Source organism: Furipterus horrens, unplaced genomic scaffold, assembly GCF_987537825.1.
Source record: "Furipterus horrens unplaced genomic scaffold, mFurHor1.1.pri manual_scaffold_7, whole genome shotgun sequence".
In the NCBI taxonomy this organism is placed as follows: Eukaryota; Metazoa; Chordata; class Mammalia; order Chiroptera; family Furipteridae; genus Furipterus; species Furipterus horrens.
Genome location: NW_028327177.1, coordinates 4192208 through 4213048, shown reverse-complemented (window position 1 = coordinate 4213048; position 20841 = coordinate 4192208). Strand labels below are relative to the sequence as shown.

Genomic DNA, 20841 nt, shown 5'->3' with positions numbered 1-20841 from the left:
GGCCGCCCCTCATTCCATCCCCACGACAACTGGGGGACGCAGCTGGACTGAGAGACGGTGCGTCCTCTGGAGAGGAGGAGAGGCGTGTTCAGGGCGGTCAGGAGCTGCCTGGGTTCGCACGGAAGTCAGCGAAGGGCCAGCCCGGGACTGGTGGCTCCAGGCCCGGTGTTCTTCCACGTCACCGCGCTGTCACCTGGGATGTGCCCAGATGACCCACCCCCACCCCTCTGAGAACCAAGCCCCAGGCAAGGTGGGGTCATCATGACGCACCCACCTCATCCTCATCACGGGACAGATGCTTGGCGGGGCCTGACAGTCTTTAGTTTGGAAACGAGCCACTCAGCTGCGTAGACGGGCTCTTCCTTCTAGAACTATAAATATTTACAATAATCCTTATTTTGCTGTGAATCGATTTGTCAGGAAACTAGGGTTGTTCCGGGTTGCTGACAATATTGGTTTTGTGCTGAATGCCTCTCTTGCAGCGGCGTTTCAATGTTATTTATTGATTAGCAAATGGATTGCTCCTGAACGTAACCAAAATGAATTTTGGAAATGAAGCAATTTAAAGTTTGTCTCAAAATCTCAGAATATATCAAAGTCAAATCTTAAAAAAAAAAAAAAAAAGCAACGGTAGATTTGGGGTGAGGGTCGTGGGTCATTGAAACATCTATGATGGTCCCCCTTTTTCCTACCCATTTTCTTTCTTCTCCATCCAAAGAAGAGTCACTGAGCACCTGTGAGGACTGAAAACTGTCCTGGCCACAGGCATTCGGCAATGACCAACTCCCTTTCTAAGGCACCACATTTGCAGACGGAGAGATGAGTCCACCCCTGGCTCACCCAACACTTTGCTGGGTGATTTGCACATTGTCAATCAAAGAACATTATTCTTTTCATTTGCCAGAAATATCTCAAAATGCCTCCAATTAATGAAGAGGCATTAGTGGAATTAAATATAAATTGCTCTAAATTATATAATGAATGGCATCCTGCTTCCTTGCAGGTCCCTAGAGGAGACCAGCCAGCCTCTGACAGCCTGCACATGAATGAATTTGTGTCAGTACATTTATCAACATGAAGTGCCATTTAGTTACAAGTCAGTAATTAATTTACATAACTGAATGCATTTGTGTCAATAATTTTATAGTTAGATCTAAAAGCTAGATGACGAATCTGCATTTCCATGAAAACAGTAATTGTATACATATTTTTATAAGATGCTTTCTTGTTAAAGGGTGCATACAGGTGACCTCAAAATGATGACCCTCGAGGTCCCCAGCACCGGCACAATCAGCGGCGCGGTAACCGCAGTCTGAGTGCGGGGTCCCACACCCGAGGAGGCGCACTGCGGAGCCCATGTCAGACTGTGCAGGGAAGCGGACCGTGCTCTTGGAGCAGCATGAGCAGTCTCGCTGTGAACGCAGTCACGGCCTGAGGAAGCACCGCCTTCCCTGGCTCCATCTCCCAGTGGCGCAGAGGGCCACCTGGGCCCCAGGCCGCTTGCCCTCAGCACCCAAACATGGATCCCGGTAGTGTATTGCATTAGCAGAAGCCAGGGCTCCTTCAGAGAAGCCGCGTCCCTGCTTGGGAGGCGGGACATCAGGATGGCCAGAAACGTTGCTGTTGCCGGAAAACCAAGGTGCTGCAGGAAAACGCTGGAGTCTGCGGAAAGGGACGGGGCGTCCCTCTGCTCAGGGACGCAAACAGTAACTAGACCGACCGCTACTGGTCAAGTTCAGCCTGAGTCTATGAAAAGCCATGATAAAAAGGAAAGGTTAATATGATACGTATTAAAGCACACATGTAAATGTGGAATCACAATGCTAGTCGTGATTCAAAGGGTAAAAATAGGTTATTTTAGTGAGTAGGTAAGTTTGGCATATATGGGGTTTAGTTTTTCACCTGAAATTCCGTTTATCTGTTTATGACATGCAATAGCTTGTATAAGTTGAGAAGAGCAGATAAGCTTACTATGAATAAGGCAGAGATTTCCAGAAAGAGTAGCAACTGCACCAAAATCAGGAAGGGCAGGTCAAGACCAGTGAACTCATAAATCAGCAAGTAGAGAGAGTTTAGTCCTTGGTTTTACGAGTTAACAGATTAGCCAGTGTCCTAGGAGAACGGCTGGTAGGTGAAACTCACATGGCCCTGCTAATTAAAATGAAATGTTAATGATGCATAAGGAAGTTACATGTAAATTGAGGCAGAACATCATGTGCCCAGGATTTAAGGTACGCAGAGGTAAAGATTGCAAGAACTTGCTCCTAAGTCCTGTTGACAAAGCAGGCGAACCTGGTCTCAGAGAGCAAGCCCTGACCAGCAAATACCTGCTGCCATTTGAGTAACCTTGAAGGATTCTGTGTTCCAACCAAGAATCCATCACTCACTGACCCAGAGGCTGGGATGTCACTCAACGCACCTGGGAAGATCATCTTTCTCTTCTGGGTCTGTTATTACAATCCTGGAAAAGAACCAAAATAAGTTCTGTAGGGAAAACATATTGATCTGAACAATAGTTATGATTTTTACAAATGGGCTTAGGTATGGATACAGTAAAAACTTTGGTGCTTTTAAGGTGTTTGAAGCATTCAGGAGAAGTGATGTTAGATGTACTGAAACAGGATAACTTGACTAAGTGTGTGAATGTTAAAGGCAATTTATTTTGTGAGGTTTTAAGTTTTGATCAGTTGTCAGTGTTTAAAGAGTTGAGAGAAGAAGGTAATAGATTTATAAGTAACAGACTGACTTGAAACCAACTACAAGTAGTAGTAGTGGGGCTTGGAAAAAATGGTGATCCCAACAACATGAAGGAAAAAATGGGAGAGCCCCCCAGAGTCTAGCAGTGCCAGGCCCATTGTGGGGACCCCATAAACAGCTGTTGACAGAAGGGCGAGAGGCGGAGGGAGGGCGAACACTGAGGCAGCCCGGGCGAGGATAAGAACTGCGCGTAACTGGACATTTACCTCGTGGCTGCTGTGTGAACGGCACTGTTCTAGATGCTCCCAATAGAGAACCACGGGCACCTGCGTGTCCATGAGCGATGGTTCATCCAACGTGGAAGGACCGCACAGCCGCTTCCCAGAGTGAGGGTGGGCGCCCAGAGATGTCACTGGGTGGAGAGGCAGGGTGCGTTGGTGCGGGGCCCACTGCCGCCCGTGAGCAGCCTTCCGGGACAGGCACTGGGGGCGGCCTTGGGCAGCATCTTCCCGAAGGAGGCCGGAGTCGGGGACTGTTCGGCTCTCAGCTCCCGTGCGACTGTCGGACCACATGCAGCCCCTGGGGCCCAGGACCCGAGGGCGGGGTCTGCTGCTGCGGGGAGGGAGTGGGCGAGCTACTGCCCGGGGGCAGGAGAGGAAAGTCAACACAACACAGGGCGGTGATTGGCCTCCTCGAGTTTGCCAAGCCCTTGCCTGTGTGTCCTGACAGCCTTCCCCACTGTCCTGTGTGGTAGGGAGGGCGTGAAGGGGAAGCCTCCTGCTAAGGACAAGGGAACAGCAAGCGAAAGTGACCCAGTGACTTCCCCATGTCACACAGACAACAGGAACCTCCGGACTGCAAACAGGCCTTTCTGTACGACCCCTCCATCACCACGCAGGTTCTAAGGGCGTGTCCAGGGAGTGGTGCGTGGTGGAAGCAGCCGCTCTTCACTGCCTGCGGCCCCGGGGCGTGCAGAAGGGCGGGCAGGCAGGGCTTGGGGGCCGGCGGAGGTGGTGTCCTGCCAGCAGTGCGCTGTGGGAGCGGCCGGCCGGGCCGGAGAATTGGCCTGCCCGGCCCAGACCGTTGCTAGGGGATGCAGTGGGTCCCCATGCTTCCCCGTGAGGGTCCAGGGTGCATGCTGCTGGAGCCGCAGCTTCACGGGGGATGGCCAGCTGCCGCGCCTGCCTGCGGCCTGCCTCCTGCCGCCTCCGTCCCCGGTGCTGGCGAGACAGGAAGGAGGGGACTTCCCGTTGGAGGAAGATCCTCATGCAGACCTTTTCAGCCCAAACTGAAGAGCTCACGGGCTGGTGGAAGAGGAGGACACAGCCGGAGGAAATGAATGTCCCGGACCCCTCGGGTGTTCCTGGTGCACGTACCCATCGTGCATGGAAGTGGACATGCTACACCTCCCTCACAGCCAGCCGTGTCCTGGAGATGCCAGGCCTTTTTGCAACTCTGAGCCTCTGCGTGTGTCTAGACTATTCCTCCTGCATCTCTCCACCCGCTGGACTCCTTTACGTCCTTCAAAACCCCAGCCAAATGCCCCCTGCTCTGTGAAGCCGCCTACTTCCCAGGCAGAGTTGGTGACTCCCAGACACCTTCTCCATGACTCCTAGGGACTGTGCCGTGCCTGTTAACACACCTGTCTTCCTGCTCCTGTAGGCCAGCAGCCGGGGCTGACTCATCTCTGTACACCCTCTTCTCCCAGAAGATCTGAAGTTGGGAGGGAACGGGCCCCGTAGGACAAGGAACTAAAAGAACTGCCAGTGTGTCAGCTGAGTGACACCTGGGAAGAAGGCATTATGAAGAAGGGACCATGCCATTCCCTTACGCCCAAAGCATTTACAGAGCGCCCACCAAGTGCCAGAACTGTTCTCCAAGGAGACACCAATGCGGCCGTAGACTCTGTCCTCCAGGACTCCCTAGCTCGCTGGACACAGAAGAGGACGAGTGTGGAGAATGCACAGGAGAGAAAAGTGTGGGAGCAGTGGCAAGGGGGCGCGACCCGGCCTGAAGGGTCAGGGAGGAAGGCATAACTCAAGAGCAGGTGGGGGTCCAACAGGGAGAGTGCTTCAGGCAGCGGGGAGGACTAGCATGCTGGACACGCGACGCTGGCTGTGAGCGGAGGCAGGAATATAGGAGCACGGGGGTCACCCTGTTACTTCCGAGGTGACTCTCCTTGGCCTTTCTCACTCAGGGTCTGCTTTGGGATGTCCCTCCACAGCCCCAGCAGAGGCTCTCACCTGACCAGCCCCCTTGTGGCCAGCGGCTTGCGCCACAGTGGCTTGGCAAGAGCACAGCTGGCCCGAAAGGCAAAAGAGAAAGGAGCCATGATGTCACCTATGCACCTCAAGATGACTGACACCTGCTGAGAGCTGAGCTCACACTTGACAGACCAGGAAGCTGACGGGGAGGGGACTTGGCAAAGATGGTACGTACAGCAAGGTCAGCATCGAGTGACAGAATAGGAGTCACGCACCGGGGGGGTACGGTGTTGAAAGGGCCTTGTCCCTGACCTTGAGGGACTTACAGCCCTTACCACCACACACGGGCTGAACTGTGTCCCTCCAAACTCTGTATGTTGAACCTTGAACCCCCAGTACTTCAGACTATGACTGTACTTGAAGACAAGCCTTTTAAGAGATAATTAACATAAAGTGAGGGCACAGGGCCCTGATCCAAGCCAAGTCGTGTCCTTATAAGGAGGGGAGATCGGACGCTGGCACACACAGAGGGAAGACCGTGGGCACACACGGAGGAGACGGCCACCCACAAGCCGAGGAGAGAGGCCTCGTGATGAAACCACATGTGCTAACACCTTGATCTTGGCCTTGTGGCCTCCAGAGTTGGGAGGAAATAAAGGTCTGCGGTACTTGTTAAGGCACCTGGGCGAAGTGACGTGCAACCCTTGAGAAACCAGGGTGGGCCCCACGCAGGAGATTCTAGCGTCAGAGGGATCCTGACTGACCTAACTGGCCGACCCCCTGCAGGCAGCATGCAGACACTTCCCAGAGCCCCACAGAGCACCCGCACCCCCTTCTCCTCACCCTGCCCTGCAGCTCGGCTCCTGAGCAGTCAGGCCCCAGCAGGAACTAGACAGCAGCTTAAACTGGGCGATTTCAGGCAAGTTTCGTAAGGGGACTCGCTACAGAGGTGTGGGCAGGGTTGAAGAAAGTCCTTCAGGCCCCTCTTCCCCAGGCCTGCAGGCACAGGGGAGGGAGTGCACACCGGAGCCCAGAGCCAGGAGAGGGCACCGGTCTGGCCAAGTTCCCTCGGCAAGAGCTGTGGCCACAGGGAGAGACATACCGCCAACCCTCTGCAACTGAAGAGAGGAGGAGACTGAAATCAACGGCCAGGCCGCGCTCTCCGCCCGCCCTCCTCACCCCCTGCCCATGCGCCCCTGGTTCAACACAACCTGAAGACGCCCTTGGCTACCCCTTCAACATGCCTAGAGGACCAGGGGCCGAGGGGGCCTTTGGGAAGAGCACCGCCCCAACCGCACGCACGAGGAGCAGGGCAGCAAACGCACAGCTCGCCCTGCAGCAGAGGATGGACCGCCGATCTTCCCATCACAAGCACATGTATGAAGCTCCTGCGGCCGTGCTGTATCAGCCGAGAGGAAACCGGTAACCTGGAAATAAAGCGGCCGCGGGAATTCCAAATGTTGCCGAGTGTTAAAGAGCTGATGAGCTTTCCATCACGCTGCTGCAGGCTGTCCGGTGGATGAACCACAGGGCTGCTCACACGCTCACTTACAGCCTGACTCCGCGTTCCTCCTTAGGAGTCAGGGGGTCGCGCTTGGGGAGCGTGGCTTGGTGTAGGCTCCTACGCTGGTTTCCATAAGCAGGCCCAGACTGCCACCTGCTCAGGTGCCCTGCGGGGGGACCTGCAAAGGATGCAGGGGAACAGGGTGCCCTCCCCTGGCACCGAGCAGACATGCACAGTCATGAGCAAGGCACAGAGCGGGCCTGGAGCGCACCTCCTTTGCAGGCGCCACCAGTGGGGCGAGCCTGTTACGTTTCTTGAGATAGTTTTTAGATTCCAGTATTGATTTCTTTAAATTATAAAACGTTTTTCCTAAGGCCGATGCTAAGCCAGTTTCTTTGAAAATTACCTGGTCTCTTCGGTATGTAAAAGCAGCTTCCCAAGATCACAGGTGGGACCGTGAGGGTCTGTAGGGCTCCCTGGCAGTCGCTGCCCAGTGACATGTGCGCCGACAGGTACAGGCCTCAGAGGCAGTTGTGTAGGACGGTTATAAAGCAGGCGGACACACACACTAACGGCCATGCAGGCTCTTCCTAAAAGTCCGAGAGGTCCCCTTCAACTCCGACAAATCGTGGAGGGGCTCATGGAGTCGATGCACCAAACACAGAGCTACAGGGTTTAACATACGTCCTCCATGGGCTGGACGTGAAAGCCCGGCTGGGAGGCAGAACAGAGTCGTTCCATCAGGGCAGCCCCCCGGCGCGGGTGAGGACGCGGGGCTCCTAGGGCTCCCACACCCCATCCTGCCAGGCAGGCACGGGGGCACCTACCCAAGCCCCGATAAGGAACCGCTGCTCTCCCCCATGACAAGGAGGGTTTCCGTAGCTCATAGCCTCACTCACGCCTCAGTCTGTATCCCGAGCAAGGCTCCACATGCTGACATTTTAGAGTCTGTATTGAAATCCGCCTGCACGTGCCCCAATGGCTATGCTGAAACATTTTAAAGAAAATTATACATAATTCACACACTTTTTATTGAATCTTTGTTTTTAAAAAATTAATGCCATTTCCCCCAGTTACTGGTATTGGAATCTTTTTGAGACAGGGGGTAAAATAAAATATAGGCTTTTATTTTCCATTTTGAAATTGTGGCAATCCATGAATTTCTATTAACTAATGGTCATATTCAGAAGTTTCAAATAATCCTTAAATATTCTTCTAGGAGAGCTGTACTGTAAGGAAAGGAAACAGCCATTCCATACAGTAGCTCCCTCCCTACTAGGAGCTTTATAAAGAATGATGACCTGTAATTTACAGACAGGTACAAGCAAACCGCAGGAGGTGAGCTGACCTCACACAATCTCTCCTGTCACAGCCAATTTGGGGCACGACTTCACCAGAACGTGGGGCATGTGACAAAGGAGAGAAAGAGAAGGAAAAGTCTGCCACGTTCCAAAGCTTGTTTGCATGCAAGTGCATTGTACACTGACTCTTTGGGTGAAGGATTTGTGTGGGGCAGCTCATAAATGGCGGTTGGACAACGTAGTTTTACCAAATGAAATGGCCAGGACGGCAACACTAGTTTATTGAACCTGACGTGTTTATGGCGCTCTGACACAGAGCTGCCGAAGAGCAGCTGATTCCGCCGGTCTCTGCTGCACCCACACAGCCCAGCACCTGGCAGCTTAAGGCGACCACCGTTTATTATCACAGCCTCATGCCTGGGGGTTGGCAGGGGGTTGGGCTCTGGAGACATCTCCCCTGGGGCAGCTCTGCCTCCTGTGGCCCGCAAAAGGGCAAGCTGACATGTCAAACGCCTCCTCAAGGCTTTCCTACCATCCACAGACCAAAGCAAGTTACCCCGCCAAGCTCCGAATCAGCAGGCAGGGACACATCTCTGCCTTCTAGGCAAGAGAAGACGGAGTTGGGGAGAAAGGGAACCCCATTCGGTATGGTGAGCATTCGGGACCATCAATGCACCCGACCGCACAAACCGTCCTAGGCCCGCAGAAAAACACCTGCTAAGTGTGTCCCAAGAATTTGCTCTCCAAACAGATGACCGTCTACATGCTTGGCTGAATGAAAGAGGGAAGACCCTCCATCAAGATTTGGTATAAAAAGGTGACACGCTTTCTGCCTGGGCTTCGAGGTAAGGGTGGAGTTCCCGTTGGGGTCTGCATTTGGGGGGCAGTCACACTCCCTCCAGGTCAATGTCCACCCTGCTGGCCTGTGTTGCCCGGTGACGGCCTCCTGCTTCCTCTCAGGCAACCTCCCGCTCTCGTGGAAAGGTTTCTGCCATCACTGGTACAAACACTGTAACCAACAGGTGGGCTCTGTGAGCATGAGGCACAGGCTCCTGGGCCCTTCAGTGACAGTTGGCGGGGAGGGGGTTAGATCAGGGAGCCCCTCCTGGGGTGTCCCCCTGCCCTCCAGGCCTCCGAGGCCGACCTGCCAGGGCAGGCTGCCTTCTATCCCCACCTGTACGAGCTGGTGCCCTGGGCACATTCTAAAGCCCCCTGCATCTCACGGTCCCGTTGACAAAACAAGGATGATAGTATCATGATAATCCCGAAGGCATGGGTTTGTTGTGAGACTTAAATGAATTAATGCACAAAAGCTAGGTCTTCTTTTAAAATATTTGAGCCGGTGTTCCTATTAGATTGTGGAGTTTGACATCTTGCAAACCTAATTAGGGTTTTCATTTCCCCCCGCCCCTGCCTTGTGTTTTGACAGGGTTTGGGTCCATTCATTTAGGCTGGTATCTGAAAAACTCAGTATCAGAGGGCCACCCAGATCGGCTAACGTGAACACTCATGTCAGGAAGGAAGCAGAAAGAAAATCTGGGTGGGAGTTCATTGCTGCAAGCAAAGTGAATCTTGAGAATGTTGAGGGTGAAGCCTGCACCTGCCCCGTCTCCAGAGGGAGTGATGCCCTCCCCCAACCCCCAGCCACACTGCCCCGGTGACCGAATGCAGGCAAACATCAGCCCCTCCTTCCCCAGTCACACTCCAGCCTCTGCTGATGTTCATCAGTGTTGACACCTCCTGTGACCCCTGCCTTTTTAAAATGCGCTGACAGCCTCCCATGGATGCTACAGGGTCCCCAGACACACAGTCTGCAGGAAAGACCCGGACCAGGTTATCACCCTGAAAGCCTGGAACATCCTTGGTGCTCAAGAACTATTTGTCAGAAGGAGGAGAAGTTGGAAGGAATAAATGTCTCCTTTCTCTGCTGTCAGCAGATAAACGTTAACGGGAACATCTGGGGGAGGAAGGCCCCCTGTCTAGACATGTGCGTAGACATCTCTGCAAGAGTTTCCAAGATAATGTTCAACAGAGTGTTGGAGTTAAAATGACTTTAAAGATTTTTTTAAATCAAATCCCTTCATTTAACAGGTGGAGAAGCTGAGGCCCAGAGAAGCTTAACATGTTCCCAGGCAACCGGAGTGATGAAGACATACCAATCCCTGTTTCCCAAGCAACTTTAGAGAAGCTGAAAATGTGTTCTTCTTTTCCTGGAAAAGACAGCATTATGCAGGAACAGGAGCATCAGTCTGTATATATGTCTATATATAAATATCTATCTATATCTTTCTATATCTATATCTACCGCTATATAGCTGAAGGGCTAGTGTTTGCAGAAGAGCCCAGGAGACCAGGAGTGTCCAAAGGTCAGTCACCCCGGGCACAGGGGGCGCTCTGTGGCTGGAGGGGTCCACACACAAACTGAGCAATGTCTTACACAGAGAAGAGAAGCATCGAGACGGGGCAGGGAGAATGGGCAGAATGATATAGACAGGAAATACCAAGCGTCGCGCGGATGTGGGGCCACGGGGCTCTCAGACACCGTGTGTGGGCCGGTGATGGCGCCGCCACTCCGGGAGACCGGCGGGCCGCCAGTAAGCCTGTGACCCAACAAATCCACTCCCAGGAATAGACTCAACAGGCCTGTTTCACCAAAAGACACGCATAAGGTGTTCAGAGCAGATGACTCAAAACAGCCCTGACCTGGAAACTCTGCGCCTGCTCACGGCCGGCCGAGGGAACACACTTCAGTGTATGCAAACGACAAAACACTATACAGCAGGAGTCATAAAATGTTTTCTGTAAAGGACCGGAGTGTTTTCAGCTTTGCAGACCACACGGTCTCCGTGCCAGCGCTGTCACTGTGCTGTAAAAGCAGTCATGGACACAGAAACGAATGGGTGTGGCTGTGGTTAAAAAAAAATGTGCCCAAACAGACTCGAACGCTGAAGCTGGCCTGCCAGCCCTGGAAGGCCAGCCCCTGCCGTTACAGTACCGAGAAGGGACAGCCACAGTCATACCCAACAGTACTGGCCAGTGTCAAACATTAAGGCTGGGCGAGAGAGCCAGACACCGAGCACACACCACCTGGGTCCCGGTACATAAGCCAGGCGCCGCCCGGCCAAGCTGCTGTCCAGGGTGCTGGGGTCCGGGTGCTTGCGACACCCTCGATGGCAGGCCTGGGATGGGGAAGGAGCAGGCACCTGCGACTCTGTTCCCCGTCTGGGGCCTGAGGACATAGTGTGTTCAGTTTTTGAAAATTCATCCAGGCGCCCGGTTATAATATGTGTGCTTTCTGAGTACGTATATATAAGAAGATTTTCAATAAGAAAAGTTTTGGCCCTGGCTGGGTAGCTCAGCTGGTTAGAGTGTCATCCCAATAGGTCAAAGCTGCAGGTTTGATCCCCGGTCAGGGCACATACAAGAAGCAACCAAAGAACGCATGAGTAAGTGGAACAACAATGTCTCTCTCTCTCTCTCTCTCTCTCTCTCTCTCTCTCTCTCTCTCTCCATCTCTCTTTCCCTCTCTTCTCTCTCATCAATAAGTTACAAAAGGAAAGCTTTTCAACAGAAAATTTAAAAATAAACAGATACACGGCAGCCGTTGGCCTGTGAGACCCTCCGTCTCAGAAGCCATGACGAGTGCCCGGTCACAACGTTAGGTGCTAACTAGACGGGGCCCGACGCCCAGGCCCCAGTAAGGAAAGGGACTGGTACCTAGCGAACCTTTCCTGTGTGCAAAGCACAGTCCTCGTAAGAACTCCCAGGGATCACAACGCTCGTTTGTGCAAAGGAGAAAACGGGCCCCGGGAGGGTGTGAGCCTGGTCAGCGGCAGCACAACTGTCATGGCAGCCGGGGCCCCTCTGACACTGACCCCATGTTCCTAAGCTGCTCCACGGGCTTTACGTGCTAGCGTGGTTCTTACATGAGCACTGCATGGGTGTAAAAGTAAATGGTGAGCCCACGCTAAGAAACAGTGTCCAGCTATCACTGCCTCGGCTGCCTGCAGCCAGGGCTGCTCATCTCACTGGGGGGACGGCTGTGCTGGCCACGGGCACGGCTGGGGCAGACCTGGCCTCCCGGGCTGTTTTCACGTGGCTTCTCTCCTTGAAGCAGGTGTGGGGGGAGCACGGGAGAAAGGACGGGAAGAACGAGACGAGATGCTGGGTGTGCAGGAGCCCAGCGAGGGCGGGCCGGGGCAGGGCAGGCACCCTGTGGGTGAGGGGTCTTGGCACCAGCTGAGTGGGCCTGGAAACCAGAACCATGCGCAGGTCATGCCCGCCGACCCTCCCCGCGGACTCCGCGGGCATAATCCTCTCCCTCGTTCACCCCCCGCCGGCCCGGCCCGGCCCGGCCTCCGGTACTGGGTGTGAAGAGCAGGAGAAAGGTCCCTTCCCACCCAGCGCAGAGCATGGTGGAGGGGAAGGCCTGCCTTCCCGTGTTCTGCAACAATTCCAAGGAAATCCCGACAGAAGTCAGGCGCGACCTGAGGAACCCTCACACGTTAAGGGAAAGGTGCCGGTGCGAAAGGGCTGCACGCGGCGCCTTCCCAACTCTGCGACTCCTGGGAAGGAACAGAGACAGCAGAAAACGGGGCCAGGAGGGCACAGGGCGGGCCGCTCACCCAGCCCAGAACTGGGGCGACAGCTCCGAGGAGCTGAAACCCCGAGCCAGGCCCTGCAGAGCAAGCGCGCACCTGCCCGGAGGCGGGGCACTGCGCGGGCTCCGCTGTGAGAGTGCGTGGGGCTCAGGGGGCCGGCACGCAGCCACGGCCCAGACACGCATTTTCCAGCGGGGAGAGAGAGAGAGGGCAGCTGCTGAGGCCGCGGGCTTTGGGGGGGGAGGGAGGGAGGGAGGTCGCAACCTAATCCGCTTATCGGCTCCGCCTGGCCCAGCCCTGCCTCTGCTCCTGGCCGCCTGGTCCTTCTGGAGTTTGTCAGCAGGTCACCTGGGGCGTGTGAACCACACCTGCTGTTGGTTCCATGCTGGGATGGACCGGGAGGAGGTCACATGGGTACAAATGTCTGCTTATCACCTGTTCCTACTCCATGATTTACTGGGGGGGGGCGGCCTGGCCAAGCTCCCGCGTGTGTTCACTTCGTCATCACTGCTGGGGTCGCAGCTGGAGAGATTGTAGAGCAGGAGTCTTTATCCAGGTCCAACATGGGGGGTATACGAACATCCCGAAATCACATGCAACGTTTTGTCAGGAGAAGTCCCCAAGGTCTTCTCAGAGCCTGGAAGGTTCTCAGACCCTGTCACTGGCTGACACCCAACAAAAGGTCCCCAGAGGCCTGGCCTTTTTCCCAAGAGCGTGGCCACACTGAGGGGCAGCCTGAGGACCGGCGCCGAGATCAGGCAGCAGGGGCAGCTGATCCTGGGCCCACTCAAGTGACATTTACTGAGCTGTTCGGCTTACCCACTGTAGTCGCAGCTTTAAACGGCTTTTTCTTAAGTACTTGTGAGTTTTCACGTTCTGTTCCCTTTGCACTTACCAGTGAGTTTTCTCGGATAAGCTAACCTGTAAGTGAAATCCTGAGGTGGTCATGAGATGCAAGGGAGTGGGGTTTTGTGTGTTTCTCTGTCATAAAATAAATCGTTCCCTCACGAGGCCTCCGGTGGAGGGTAAATGCATACAATGAGCTTACATTTGATTCCTTGATTCCAGGATGATGCAAAGTAAAGCACAGCTCGGGGTTCTGAAAGGTAAAACCACCACCACAAACAACGTCAGGCGCGGCTGAACCCCGGCGTCCGCCCATCGCCAGCACAGGCCCTTCGTTGTCATTTCAGGAGGCGGGCCGGTCACGGGCTCCAAGGAGGTCAGCAGGCCGGTCAAGGCCCAGCCACCGGTCCCAGCAGGAAGCCGGGGTCTCAGGGGACCCTCAAGGCAGGCTGAGGAACAGGCGCCCCGGCTGCACTGACCCCAGACGCTAGAAGTGGAGTCCGTGACCTGGGTGATGGGTGAAGAGCACAGCCAGGACCCCAGTTACTAAATGGGAGCATCGTAGGGAGGGAGCGGAGCGGGGGCGGGGGCCGAGAAGAAAGTAGAACGACTGCACTCCGCACCCCGCTACAGGGGGTCCTGCTTGTTTCCTCTCTTCACTGCTCACGGGGGCCCCCATGACCATGCTCCATGCAAACGCAGGCATGCCCACATATCATACATTTGGGGACTATAAACACAGGGCTCAGCGTATGACATGGTGCCCTACCTGCCCTCTGGAATCAAGTGATCACTTGGGAGTGGGGTGCCCCCCACCCCTGGAAGTCCTCCAGCAGGGCCAGTCCTGCCCTCCTCAGCCTCTAAATGAGGCTCCCTGCAAGACTTCATTAGAAGGAAAGGCATTGCTGTTGGAACAACATTTTTAAAAAAATAGAGTTCTGTTGTACTTTCCAGAATTATACAGCTCGATTATGATGTAAACATTCAGTATAGACAGGTGTAATTTCTAGGCAAAGGAGATTTCATCAGGAGACAAAAAGCTGAGGTTTCGCTTCCTTGCGGGTCTGAGATCTAAGATCCCACTGAAGGAATTTTCCCAAGGGTTACCAGTAATAGCATTGCTTTGTTCAATCATCAGAAAAATCCAGTGGGAATATTATATTGCCGTTATTATTCCCATTTTATAAATCAGGAAAGCGAAGCTCAGAGAGGTTAAGTGACTGCTGAAGGTCACAGAGCTCCTCCGTGTGGTGGGACAAGGCTGGTTACAGGTCTGGCTCCACAGCCTCCGCTGGTTCCCGTTCGTGAGGTATTGTGGGACGTCCCCACCTCAGTCCCTTTGCTTGTGGTCTTCATTCTCGGGGATTCTCTTGCCGTCTACTTCACAAGGAAGCCCTTTCCCCGACGGTGGAAATCCTCTCACCTGAAACCTATCATTCTCAGAAGTCCGTCCTAATTCTACCCTTCGCAGCACACTGGATAAGCACCAACCCACCAACCAAGGACAAGAAAGCCCTCCTCCTGGCAGCCCCCCTAACAGTCAGACACAGCTCTCATGCTCCCTCCAAGACTAACCCTTCCCAGACCTGCTCCCACGGCTTCACTTCCGGACCATGCACAGCCCACTGGCCCTCCAGGCAACCCTCAGCTTGTCACTTCACCCCCGTAGTGAGACCCCCAAATGGAAGGGCATTCCTGCTAAGTGTGACAAGCCCAGCGCACGGGAGACCGTCACCCACTTGGTGTGGGCACTGCACTTGCACCCAGGCACCCTCAAGTCTCACTCACTGTTTCAATGGCCACTGCACAGCACTGGCTGGCATTCAGATGGCACTTGGTGCAGCTTTGTGTCTCTTTCAATTACACCGACACCACACCGGAACCTCTCAGTCCTGAGCATGTGTTGCTGAGCTCTGACGAACCTACTCTTTTTCATCTTGTTTCAGTCCTCCTTTGGAACACGCTCAAACCCTTTCATGTGCGAGTCTGTGAGGCAGGGGATAAGCTCTTCTTTCCGTTCTGGGTCAGCCACACAGTTGATAAGGACACATTCTACCTCTTCATTCAGATATTAATGAAGTGTTAAAATGGGCAGGCTGAAGAATCAAGTTCTTTGAGGCTGACAAGACAATTTCTGTAACACAACAGTTTTTCTTTTTTGTTTTTTTAAATCCTCACCCAAGAATATGTGTATTAACTTTAGAGAGACAGGAAGGGAAAGAGAGAAACATCCTGTATATGCCCCGACTGGGGACCAAACCCACAACTTGGGTATTTGCCCTGACCAGGGATCGAACCTGCAACCTTTTGGTGTATGGGACAATGCTCCAACCAACTGAGCTGGCACACCAGGGCATAACCTGCAGTTTTTTAAAAAAATTATTAACTTCTTGATTGATCTAACGCCCATGCCTTGTGAAAACTAAGATGTGGTTTGTCTGTGATACTCTTTACCCATGAACCTAGTAATTCTCTTAAAAATGGAAATGAGATTAATGAGAAATAGCCTTTCCTTAGAAAAACCATGCTGAGCTTAGTCATTCCTAATGATCACTAACCATCTGCTAAAAATGATAGCCTATTGTTTCTTGAGGACTGATGCTATTAGAATTTGTTCCTAGAATATACTTTCTTCCCCTTTCTAAAGATCTTTGGAGTGTTTGGAAACCTGTCTAAGCATCCTTTCTGAAATCTCATTTATATAAATAATTGACTTACGTGAATCTTTTTCCTAATAGATTTTCTAAAAAATTTAACACTTCTTCAAAACACCAAATCAGCAAGGTCCTAACAATGTTTCTAACTACTATTTATACTTCACATACTTCCAAGAGATAGCCAAGTATACCAGGCTTGTAAGATACATTTACGGAACTTGTAACTGTGAAGGACAAGTTCAGGCTAAGTCACAGCCTCGGGATCTGCACGAATCTAGGCCACTTGTGTTTCTGTGTTGTTTTTTGAGATAACCTTTGCCTCACTTTTTCTCAGGCCCTAGAATTTTGTGTTTCTACTTCCTTTTTTTTCTTCTTTTTAAATCACAGGAAGGCATCACCTTATCTTGTATTAAGGTCTGCGTAGACCAGACGAGATGGAAGTTAATCTGAAGCCTCTCCGGTCTCTGGTGCTGTCTGAAGGCAACCTGGGCTTTAGTCCTTCAGGAAGGCCAGAATAAATGAACTGTGGCTGAGAAGAATCAAAGCTTACTTCTAATAATAAATGCGCAGAGTATGTTTGGCTAGTTACAGCTATCCATATCATTATAATATCAAGCATTCACTGCGTCTTAGAAATATCTGGGGATTTGGGCTGTTTTTTCAAAGCATTTTTAAATTTAAAATCTTTTAAGTAGACAAATGCATAAAATGTGTACATACAGTCAGTTTAATAAATGGTTGTGAACACCCATGCGATCACCGCCCTGGGCCGAGAGACCCTGTTAGCAGCACCGCAGAAGTTCCTCTCTATTCTTTATCGGTAACCCCTGCCCTCCAGAGGTAACCACTTCCGTTTTATAGGAATAATTCCCTTGTTTGTCTCTGTAGTCTTATTCCTCTTGGACATATCCCTAAACCATATATATTAGTGGTACCCATTTCTAAACTGTTTAAAAATGGCGCTATATTATATTATTCTTTGTGACTTCCTTTTTTTGCTTAACGTTGCAAGATTCCTCGCACTGTTGGCATTTATCTAAAATACGTATTTTCTTGCTGTAAAGTAGCACACTGTATAAAATATACCATAGACATGACTTCATTCCACCCATATTTCCCTAGTTTCTTCAATTAAGTAATTTAAAATAAATGAATCAAAAATATACTGAATGCCTCCTACAGCGTCACTGGGGCTACAATGCTAAACCCAACGTCTTTGGGACGCCTCCTGCTCCTTCCTTCTAGTGACGATTGTCCTGTCTCTCCCTTCCCCTTCACAGACAGTTACTTCGCAAGGGTAGCTGACAGCCACACTCTCTCTCCTTGACCTTCGCTCACCTCGTGATCTACTGCAGAGAGATGTCCTCCCCGCTCACGGAAAGGGCCCCTACCAACTGTAAGCAAGGCTGGACTGAACTTGGAGTTCACGGCTGCCATCGAAACCTCTGCAGGCCCGGCTCCTGATGCCCGGCGCACCTGCTCAGCTGGCTGCTCTGCGGTGTCCAGCTGCCCTCTCCTACCAAGTCTTCTGGGTGTGGAGCCAACAGAGTGCTTTTATAATGATATGTAGACTTTTGAGATAATTTTGTATTCTCAACGCCAAGTTTCAGAAGTTCTTTCTCCCTCCCTACCTCACTTAGCCACCGCCCCCTGCGCTCCCCCTCCCCGAAAAAAAAGCTACAGACGTCATAGCTTCTCTGTGTCCCTGGGCCGGAAGCTGCGGTGGATCGCATTTATGGAGAACCGGTTTAGGCAGCGGGGCCTGGTGGAGGTCAGCACGGGGCATCTCTGTCGTTGGTAGCCGATGGTAGGAGACGATCCCTCGGGTTACGAAGTAAAATGGAAGTAACCGCAGGAAGCTCACCGAGACGCAGGATTCTGACGGCTGCGCTGCTCCGACCGCCAGAGGCACCGGGGTCCAGTGAGAGAAGGACGGCCCCGGCCCGCCCACTGCACGCCTCCCCTCCCACGGCTGTCCTACAGAAACAATACGCCTTCACCCGGGAAGCTCTCGGGGGGACCCCGAGATAACGGCCTGGAAGTGGCAGGGGAAGGGCGGTACAAGCAATCCCAGCCGCGGCCCCCGCTGAGGAAGGCCCACGCGGGTGCGCGGGCCGGCCTTTGCGCTGGGCGGGGACAGCAGCAGAGCGGGAGGTGTGCGGGAAGGTCGCGGGGCTGAGCTCTGCTGCCAGACAGCAGATTCCCGAAGCAACGGGTGACGTGAGCAGGGGAGAGAGAGGAGAGCCGACTGCATGTGGCGGAGGGGGCAGGTTGGGGAGGCTGGAGAGAGCAGACAGGGAGGGGTCCTAAGTGACAGCTGCCATACTGTGCGGAAAAATGGGAGAAACGGGGAGAGGTCAGAAGTGTGGCCTTTCTTACAAATCGTGCCTCTTAAACTGCTTGGGACTCTCCTCTGATATTGGCCTTGTGTCTCTTTTGAGGTGACCTGCCACATCGCACTGCCCGGTGATTGCTGGCTGACCCATGAAGGGAGGTGGCCCGTGTGGGCGCAGGAAGCACTGGCCTGTGGGCCAGGCCCGCCCCTGCAGACTTCCCACGCATGTCCGCTGTAGCACTTGCACCGGCGTGATGACTTACTCTGCGAACACCCCTCTCCCTCGATGAGGAATTGAGACCGTGCCTGTCGCAGACCAGCAGAGCCATCCCCAGTCCCCAGCACAGTGCCGGGCTCGTGGTGGGTTCAGGAGGATGTTTGCCGAACGCAGTCCTGGACTAGCCAGTGCTCTGGACAAGTCTTTCTCCCCAGTCCTATTTCTTCACCTATAAAGTGGGGGGCTAGGCTAAATTTCTCCCACAGTCCCCTGACTCGGTCATCCTTCATTCCCAGTGCTGTGTTCTTGCAGGCCTGTCCCTCCTCCCTTCTTGCAAGGCTCCTTGCTGGGACCCTGGCTTCCAGCTCGGTCCGCCTGCCACATTGCTGTCAGGACACACTTGAACCTGTGAATCTGACCATGTTACTCCTCTGCTGAAACACTCCAAATACCAGGCTCTCTTGGCCAAATGCCAAACCCGTGACCCTGGCAGGCTAGTCCCTTCATGCTCTGGTCCCCTTTCATCTCTAGTCCTCTCATGAGTTACTTCCCTCACACACCGCCCTCACCCTTAAGCCATCGTGAGCCACTTCCAGTTCCCCAACTGTCCCTGTTGACCTTTATTTCTATAAAATGAGCATGTTTACAGAGCTGTCAAGAGAAGTCCATCAGGTAAGATGTGGAAATACAATCACTTCTAAATGATCTGTTTAATATCTATCTGATTATCTATTAACATGACAAGCGTTAAGACTGCTGTATCCTGAGTGCATCAGTCTGCCTGGGCTGCCATAACAAAATACCATAAACTGGGTGGCTTCAACAAGGGACCTCTGCTTCTCACAGCTCTGGAGGCTGGAAAGTCCAAGTTCAAGGCGCCAGCCGCTCAGGGCCCTGGGAGCGCTCTCGTCCTGTCTCGCGGAGGGCGGGCCATCTGCTCATTGTGTCCTCAGGTGCACAGGCTCGCAAAGCTCTCAGCTCTTCCCCTAAAGACACTAATCCCATCACCAGGGCGCCACCCTTGTGCCCTCATCTGAAGTAATCGCCTCCTGCCCTGTCTGGAGTGGCTCGGTGGACTGAGCGCTGACCTGTGAACGGGAAGGACGCAGGTTTGGTTCTTGGTCGGGGCACAGGCCTGGGTTGCGGGCCAGGTCCCCAGCTGGGGGCGGGTGAGAGGCAACAGACTGGTGTTTCTCTTGCACATGCTTCTTCCCCTCTCTTTCTCTTTTGCTTTCCTTCTCTCTAAAAATAAATAAGTTATTTAAAAATAATAATCACCTCCCAAAGGCTCCATCTCCAAACACCAATTACCCTGGGGGCCAGGGTGTCAACATATGAATTGTGGGGGACACAGCTGAATCCACAGCACTGAGCAAGGAGGAGAAAGGCTTATCACGGCTGCCTGGCCACCCGCCCAGCACCCTGTCCAGGACAGCACCTATAGTAGCAGGAATGTCATGTTCAGAACAAGGTACCCTGCACGTAAAAACCACCTACATTTTGTTTGGGTGGAAGTGAGGAAAATGGAAAGTTGGGGAGGGTTGAAAAATGAGAGGAGAGACAGGCCAAGGCCCGTTCACAGGAGGGCCTTGTTCACAGAGAAGCACACATTTTATCTCCTTAATGACTAGGATCATGAGAAAACAGAGTCAATAATACATTCACACATGGTTGGTTATTAGCTTTAAGAGCCATAAAAATGCTCACCCTAATGATCCCACTTCGGGGAATTTATCCTAAGAAAACAATCCAAAAGATAAGGGAGGTGTGTGCACAAAGATCTTTATTACATTAGCTACAATAATGAAAACTAGGGGAAACCCACAGAGGAATCCTTAAGTAGTAATCAAATAAACGTTGCTGAGCAAACCAACAAATGCTTGCTGAATATACAGTGGGAGCTAACAGTCAAGTCCAGGCTAGCAGCATGAGAAGATCTTCAAAGTAAGTAAAAGAAACAAGATACAAAATGCTAACTAGGCAATACTACGGCTGTATAAACACAGTGACGGAAGGGGCACAAAACGAGCGGCAGGTACAGATGAAAATGACCACAGACCACGTGGTAGGGCAGCGCAGTCGCTGCCGCCCACGCACGCCTACAGCAGACACTGCCCTCTGCCAACTGGGGAACAACGGCCCAGCAACAGGAATCTGGCCAGTGCGCCCGTGGTGGGAGCCCCACCAAGTCGTCCTTGTCTGCGGCCAGCCGGATGAACACCTGGCCTTCTGTGACACAGTGAACTGGTGACACCTTTGAGGTCAACGCAGTGGGAAGAAGTGCCTGCTTTGCAAGGAAGCACAGAGCAGAGGCGATGGCGGAAGCTCGGGTACGGAGGGAGGGGACTTGAACTGGTAAATGACCACCCGCTCAGGCCAGCGCGCCCGCGGTCTCCCTGTGTGCAGAAGGAGACGTGGGGCCCGTGTGCCCGCATGAGCTGAAGGGAACCCAAACGGTGTGATGACGGCGGAGCAGAAC

The 20841-nt window shown here is 53.0% G+C and overlaps 1 long non-coding RNA gene across 2 annotated transcripts; it reads right to left on the bottom strand.

Moving 5' to 3' along the window:
• Window positions 1-618: 618 nt before the first annotated feature.
• Window positions 619-3295, bottom strand: LOC150003960 (uncharacterized). 2 transcript variants are annotated; one of them, XR_016512247.1, is made up of 3 exons: window positions 2964-3295; window positions 2347-2461; window positions 619-1746 (listed from the first exon to the last, which is right to left on the bottom strand). It is a non-coding gene; the product is annotated as an uncharacterized LOC150003960 (long non-coding RNA). The 2 variants fall into 2 exon arrangements; XR_016512248.1 differs by having other exon boundaries at window positions 2420-2461.
• Window positions 3296-20841: the final 17546 nt, after the last annotated feature.